This window comes from Kryptolebias marmoratus, linkage group LG15 (genome assembly GCF_001649575.2).
Source record: "Kryptolebias marmoratus isolate JLee-2015 linkage group LG15, ASM164957v2, whole genome shotgun sequence".
NCBI classification, from domain to species: domain Eukaryota; kingdom Metazoa; phylum Chordata; class Actinopteri; order Cyprinodontiformes; family Rivulidae; genus Kryptolebias; species Kryptolebias marmoratus.
Window position 1 is genome coordinate 20,728,738 of NC_051444.1, and position 7,747 is coordinate 20,736,484.

Genomic DNA, 7,747 nt, shown 5'->3' on the forward strand with positions numbered 1-7,747 from the left:
TTTTTTTTTTTTTTTTTTTTTTTTTTTTAATAGCTTGACACGCATGCATTTGGGCTGCTTTAGTTTTCCTCCAGATGTAAACCCATCTGGATTAATGACACACACTTCTGCTCAGTGTGCTTTGGGGCCTATCTTTTGTGCTCCTCTGCAGGTTAAATGCTTCTCTCCATTGGCTTTGGAAATGGTTGGCTTCCAAATGGCCATAAATAACTGCTCTGCTTGACACAGCCTTTAAATCTGCATTAGAGTGATGCCTGTTAAACATGGAAAACTGGGCCCTTCTGCTCATATATTATGGAGCTGGGAATGCTGTCAGATTTTGGTGCAAAGTTTTAAACAGCTTTGTTCCTTTTTTTTAAAAGTAATGGTCTGTTTGTCTCAAACAAATCACTGTTATGTTGTTGTTATCGTTAATGCTTGCAAATATTTCTTGGTGATGCCTTGAACTTTGTATGGCAGCTGACTTAATTTTTGCTGCAAAGACGTTATCTGAAGACACTGTAATATAAATCTGAAAGGAACTGGAAATTGGGTGCCAAATGAAAAGTAAGACCTGAACGCTTGACCTGAACTTGGAGGGTGGCTCTGCTATGCTGTTCAGGGTTTTGCAGAGATTTGTTTGTTTCCATCTTGAATATTTTTTTCCCTTACTAAATAAATGTGTGTCTAGTTTCTCCATTAGGGTTTCAAAACCTCAGTAGCAAAGTGTACACCTAAGCTACTGTGATTGAGACAAGGTCATCGAAACAACCTAGCATATATGTAAGACTGGTAACTGCATCCTGATGCAGTTTGACAGTCATGTCAAGGTAGGCATATAGATTGTGTAAAGAAAAAAAAAAAGAGGGTGGGGTATAGAGAGCGCAAGAAAGAGTCTCTAAAATGCAGAAAACAGCAGGGAAATTGTAGCAGTGTCAAAATTGCCTTCTCACTGAAGGAGGATTTAATGTGTAATAAGTTGTGTAGTTCACAAAGAGTGCAAAGGGGTCATCATCCTCCAGCTTGGAAGTGGGGTGGGGGGCTCTAAACCCTGCTTGAGCTTAAATAGATATTTTTTTTTCTTTTGTAAAGAGGATGACAAGGCACTAGAGATGCACGTATCTGTTGTCCAGACAGACCCACATATATTTTGTGTCTGAACAAGTACTCTTCACACTTTCATTTATTTAGACTTTTCTTTTGAAAATTTTTTAATTTTACATTCACAGCCTATATGAACAAGTAAACCACATGTTGAGATTTCAGCATTAAAACTTACATGACAACTTCATGGCTTCCTTTAAAAAACACCTGTGAAAATTTTAAAAAGTGCTTATTTTACATCTGTCTGTCCAACCAGTCTGCTTGGTTAGTTATCCGAATAATGTGTTCCCTCAAATGCACTGAGCATAACACACTTCTGTGAAAAGACAAGATCTTTTAATTTTCCAGGTTACATCAGGCTGTGCAAACCATATATAGTTTCCAAAAATGCATCCATGTTTTTGTTGTGTAAACCTAACAAAGTGTTTTTGCCTAAATGTTAAAAAAAAAAAAAACTAACCAAAAAGCCTTTTAAAGCAAATGTATCAGTAGTCATAAATCCATTTAAGAATGGAGACAGGGAGTGGTATTTCTTTTACCCATTTTCTTCATACCTCTTTAACCCTTTCATGCATGAAATATGAAAAACTCAATCAGGATTTTTTTACTAAGTGTTTTTATACTTCCTTAGAGATGTAAAACAAGGTTTGAAAAATTTTTTTTTTAAATCTTTTATCTCTAAAGAAATATTTATCTGTCCACTCAAGTGTACTTCATGCGTTTTGTACTGTAAAAAACATCAATGTAATAACATGGTAGTTATATAGGTATAGTTGTAATTTAGTTATACAGTTGTAATATGGTATTATATTGGAATGGTGGTTCCTCCACTACTCTGTATACCTCTCTATTTAAGCTCTATTGATAAACATAAAAGTTAACAGAAACATAAAACTTTTTTTCACTAGGCGTTTTATTTATATTTAGGTATGTAAAACAAGGTTACAAAATAAAGATATGTTCCTGTTGGTTCTACATGTGCCAGTGCCATAGATCCCTTGCTGTTCCAGTACATGAAGGAGGGTAATGGTGCAAAAGAAATTGTTAAAAAACACCTTGTGATTTTTGTCCTGAATGTCTTCACAAAGGCGCATGACAATATCTCCAGTCATTCCCAGCTGACTGATCTCACCTCGTCCCCCAGCTGGACCTTAATAGGGTTCAAAGTTGTACATGTGCCCAGAGGATCCTGCTTGCACCCACACTTTAATTCCCCAGGGCTTGGGTTTTTTGGGGATATATTGTTTGATAGACAAACAATATTGATTGTTGATTCTTTTGCTTTTTTCCCCTGAGCTCTGGAAGGTGGTGGTCCCTCAGGTTCAACATCCTCATCTCCTTCCTCAGCCTCAACTTCCTCAGCAACATTTCTAGACTCCTCACCTTTACTATCACTGCTTGAGCCTACCTCTCTGCTTGCACCTGTCTGTACTGGCAGCCATTCCTCATCACTGCTACCAGAATCACAGTCTTCCTCACTTGAGTCTAGAAACTCCTCTATTACCCTGTATGCCTGTCTTTTTGAGCTCTACAAAATAGAAGGATATATGGAAAAAACTGAAATTACATTATAAAAACATAAAGAAGTTGATTTATAGCCAAAATATTATAGGATATGAATTATTTTCAAGAACAACATTGGTAGTAATTGACACTGCATTGAAGTTGAAACATAGCTTGTGATGCATGATGTACAATTGAGTGGACAGGTGATTAATCTGTATTTCCTCAAAATATAAAATCAAAACTTGGAATTTTTTTACATATAATGTCAACTTAGATGTTACTTGATGTAATTATATTTTTTTTACCTGCAATGGTGTCTTTTTATAGAAGGTAGAAATGGAAATAGCCGAGGTGTTCGGTCTTTCTCCCTGTCTATCAGTCATCTTGGTTTCACTGATTATTTTTTCCCATGGCAATGACCAGCCAATGGGATTCTTTTGTATGGGATGATGCAATAGCTTCCAATAGAGTGGACTATATGCAGCAGTGGCCAAAATTGCAGGCATTTATAGAGAAAAAACACTTTTAAACAGCTGTACACTGTAGTGACCTCTATGCGTGAAAGGGTTGAGTGACAACATAAGTGTGTTTAGCACAACCAGTAAAGTCGTGTGTCCAGCAGGACAAATCTGCTAACAGAGCACTGATTCTTTGCAGCCAATATTAAAACTCAACTAAATACAGGTGGCCATCGTGTAATGGTTTGTCCCTTTATTACAGACAATATAAATTTGTGCATTCACTTTTTTGTTTATAGTATTACAACAATATCGAGCCTATCCCTCTTCGTAAATAAAATGTGCTCCTGTCTGTATTTATTTGTTACTCACTGACTTTGTCCCATGTTGCGTATTCAGTTTTCCACAGTGTGTGCACAGACCTTTGTGCCTGTCATTATGCCTCCTTGCATCAGCACAGAGAGTTGGAAACAGGCTCATCATTGCTATGTAAAAGGACATAGTAGTGGAAAGCAGATAGAAAGTAGGGACTGGCAGGGAGGACAGGGAACAGAGAAAAGGGATACAGTCTTAAGTGTTAGTGATGTACTAGACAATGAAAGGTGATGTAGGATTTAAATCAACTCTTTCCCCCTCTGAGCACAAGAAGCTGATGGGTGAGGAAATGGCTCTGTGATGCCATCCACTGCAATCCTGCTGGGAAACGTCTGTCTGTGTCTACTTAACTCAGTTTTGTTTTGGGTTTTTTTTTGTTGTTTTTTTTTGTAACTATGGGTCAGAAAGTTTTAAACAGAAAGCTGGTGGCTGGGCTGACAGTGTAATGCTGCCCTCTCGCCCAATTAAAGTGCATTTAAACAAAGAAAACAGGCAAACACATCTTTGAACTTCCAGGTTCAAAGAGTTCACAAGAGCATGTGCCACATCAGCACTGTTAAAAAAGATGTTACAAGATCTAAGTATAACCTATTAAATATTCCTTTCCTCATCGCTCCAGGGTGTACCCCGCCTGTTGACCAATGACCACTGGAGATAGGCACCAGCTCCCCCACAACCCTACATGGAAAAGCAGATATAGAAAATGGATGGCAGTATTTAAAGGAATTTTGTATGTTCTTTGCACTGCTACCAAAAGTCAGGGCACACTATTTAGTTGCACATTTTGATATATTTCTACAGTGGTTATGCATTTAATATTAATAATATAAAATAAACGTCTAAAAATTTTCCTCTAGCCGTAAAATACTATTACAATTTATTTTGAATATGTGTGAAAATTGAATACATGCAGAAAATAGTTAAAAATTATGAAAACTTAAGCTGAAGAACTGACGAGCTGTGTGTATATGTGAGTCTGGGGGAAGGATGGTTTCGTGATGTGTTTATAATTAAAAATTGTGCTGCAGCAGTGACTGCTGACCAGTGTATGAATACTGTATACATGTGGGGTTCAGCAGCAAGAAGATGATAGATGACTTGGCTTCTTGTAATATCTCCATACCAGAGGGGCCTATGTACCATTAAATATGCTCACATATGATTATTACAGTGGCACATATTAATGACCAGTATGATGAAAGCAATAAAGATGAAGCTGCAGTTACACATTTAGAGTCATGTGCAAAAATAAGCATATTCCATGAAAACTGTTGACCTTTTCAACAAAGAAAGAATTGATCCCTTGAAACAATGCCTCCAGATGAAGATATTAGACAAAAACAAATTATACTCCTTGTCAAAATTGCCATAAGTCTCAAAGCATGACTTAAGACCACAATAATTTCTTTGTCTTGGATTTGGAAATTTTGCCATATGTTGTTTTTAATTGTTTCACTGGTGTGAAACAATTGTTTGGTGTGTTTGAGTGAGTAAGAGTGGCGTTAACTGAGTTAATTTATCATGTTTTGAAAATGATACGAAGGAGATGTCCGCCACACATTTAATGTGTTGCGCTCCACATCAACACAGCTGAGTTCTTCTCCACGCCTCTTTTGGTTCTGCGATGTTCGCTTCATTTCTGAAAGCTCATGTCCATGCGGGAGATGGCTGGCTCCATTGTTGATTTGTGAATGGTCAGAGGCAACATAAAGACAGACTGGTTTTTTTGTGGCTATTTTGCAGAAATGTTTTGTGAAAGTGCTTATTATCCACCTTTACTGGTTGCATTTGCACCACAAATAGATCACATCACAAGCCCCCAAAACAACAAAAGACCAATAGGTGTAAGAGAAGTCCTAGCCTCCCTTCTCACTGGAGACCCCCTGAGGAGCCCACTATACTCCCCACAACCTTTTAGAATGTGGCAAATTTAGAAAACATACTACTGTATGATGGCAATCTTTACCAAAATGACCCAAAGTTACAAAAGGTTTTCTACCCCTCTATCTCTCTCGCTTCAGTAAGGTTAAATAAAGTACACTTTTTTTGTAAAAGTGGGACCACTCAATAAGATTTGCCCGTTGGAGCAGTGGTTAGTACCGTTTCTATGTGAATCTGCCTTCTCCGAAAATCGGTTGTATACCAAAAATTGGAAATAAAATAAATTTACTAATATTTTAAGTTTAACATTCCTAATCTTTGTATCAAAGGTACAACACATACACCCAGATCTACAGAGTCAACACACAGCTGAGTATATACTGTAGGCACATGGATCTGAGTAATGCTTGCTGCGCCTTGATCCTCTCTGCCTCCTGGAACTTGTCTCGCTTTAGCCTTAGCTTGCCTGAGCTTCACATAAAAAGACACACGTGGCTCAGAACTCCCTGATACACATACATGGAGCTGCTTAAGCACCTTTCTCTCTCTCATGTGTCGCTGCTCAGAGTTGTGGCATGGTGGAGCTGTGACAGCTGAGTCTCAGGAGAGGTTGTGCAGATCAGGCCTGAGCTGAGAACTAGGGCCTGGCTGTATTAGGGGGAGAGTTACACGACAGCAACCCTACGTGAGAGACTTATCTTCTGGCTGCTGCCTCTCCCCCAGCCCCTTGAGCCACGAGGGGAGGATACACGTCTTTCTGACTTAGCCCCTTACTGTCTCCTGACTTACCTACTAACTGTCTGTTAGATTTACCCCCCTCCATGTCGTGTATATTTAAATGATTTATCCAATGATAAACCGTTTGAATGCTTTTCCAATTGATAACAGTGTATTTCTCTTACTTATTGACTTAATACCTCTTGTCAGTGTACAACTTTTACTGTCCCAAATTGTTCACAGTTGAAAAGATTATAGCCTTAAGCTTTGACGTAAGACATGCTTACCAATGGCTGATTGACACAAAAAATTACATTTAGTCATTTAGAAGACATTTTAATCCAAAGCAACCTACAAGGGAGGCACAACATTCAAGCTTCAGTTCAGTACACTGCATCCAGCTGTGTAGCTTTTTCTGCACTATTCAAGCTCAGTCATGGAACTTTTGGCTTCACTTTTCACTAAACAAGTCAAAGTAAATATACAAACATCTCGTCTTCAAAAAAACATTTGTAAAATATACTAAACCATATCATTTTAAAAAAAAGAGCACTACTCGATCAAATGTGGACCCCACCCTCCACATATTAGTACTATGTTGGTGGAGAGAGATGCTTGTCAAGAGACATAATCAGACAATAAATGTTTTTGCCTTTTAATTAGACCAATCACAATTGGAAGAGTGAAATTTGTGTCGATTTTGACAAAAAAATTGTTTGAGCGAAATAAAAGCCGGAGAAGCGAGTAAAACATATGTTTCACCCAAACAGCATGAAAATGAACCCTGATGTTATTAAGTTTGTTATTTCTTTGGTCCATTTTTAGCTGTTTGAAGTCTTAGCAGCATTCATAAGAGTGAGCTGTTTTCACCGGGGTTAACAAAGGCAGTAGTTATCTCTGTGGGAAAATAAAGTAGGCATGCACACATACTTACACGCAGTACACACACTCCTGTCAATCATTCATTCCACTGGAGTGCTTAGTGTTTTGTTTCATGCTAGCTGGCAGATGGTGATGCCATGGGCAATCACACCACTTTATGAGAGAAAGTAGGGACAGAAAAGAACTCACCACACTGCCAGTAGAGGGAGAGAAATTTTAATTATTCATTCAAGCTAATAAAAAGTAAAAACAAAACAAAACAAACAAAACAAAAAAAAACCTTTATCAGCTTAAATGTTCACCTCTAATGGCAAACTAGTTTGGAGAGCTATGACTGTGTAGATAGTCAGAGGTGTCATTATTAAGGTTCAGTTAAATGTAAGTCACTACACAGTATTACTGCAAATAGAAAACTGAGTTTCTGTGTGCTTTCTAAATGCAAGCCCAGTTGTCACCTTTCTTTGCTTTATTTTGTTCTCTATAAACTCCTGAAGGAAATACTTGGCTCCTTAACAACAAAATGCCTACGTTTGTTAACTAGGTAGGTACGGATTTATCGCTTCTTATTCAGAGCTTGTAGCTCACATAATGCTGTGCCTGCTGTGCTTTGGAAGTTGATGGTTGTAATGAGACTGAATTATAAAATCAAAGCAATGAACAGAGATGTTGTAACACTTAAAGCACAGAGAAAAGCCAAGAACAGTGAATGTGACTTTGTGACTTACTTGATTTTATTTGCCATGTTCTTTGCATTTCTATGGCAAGCATCAACAACACCTGACAAGTTCATTATTTATTTAATTTCAATTAAGTAAAAAAAAAAAAAAAATATATATATATATATA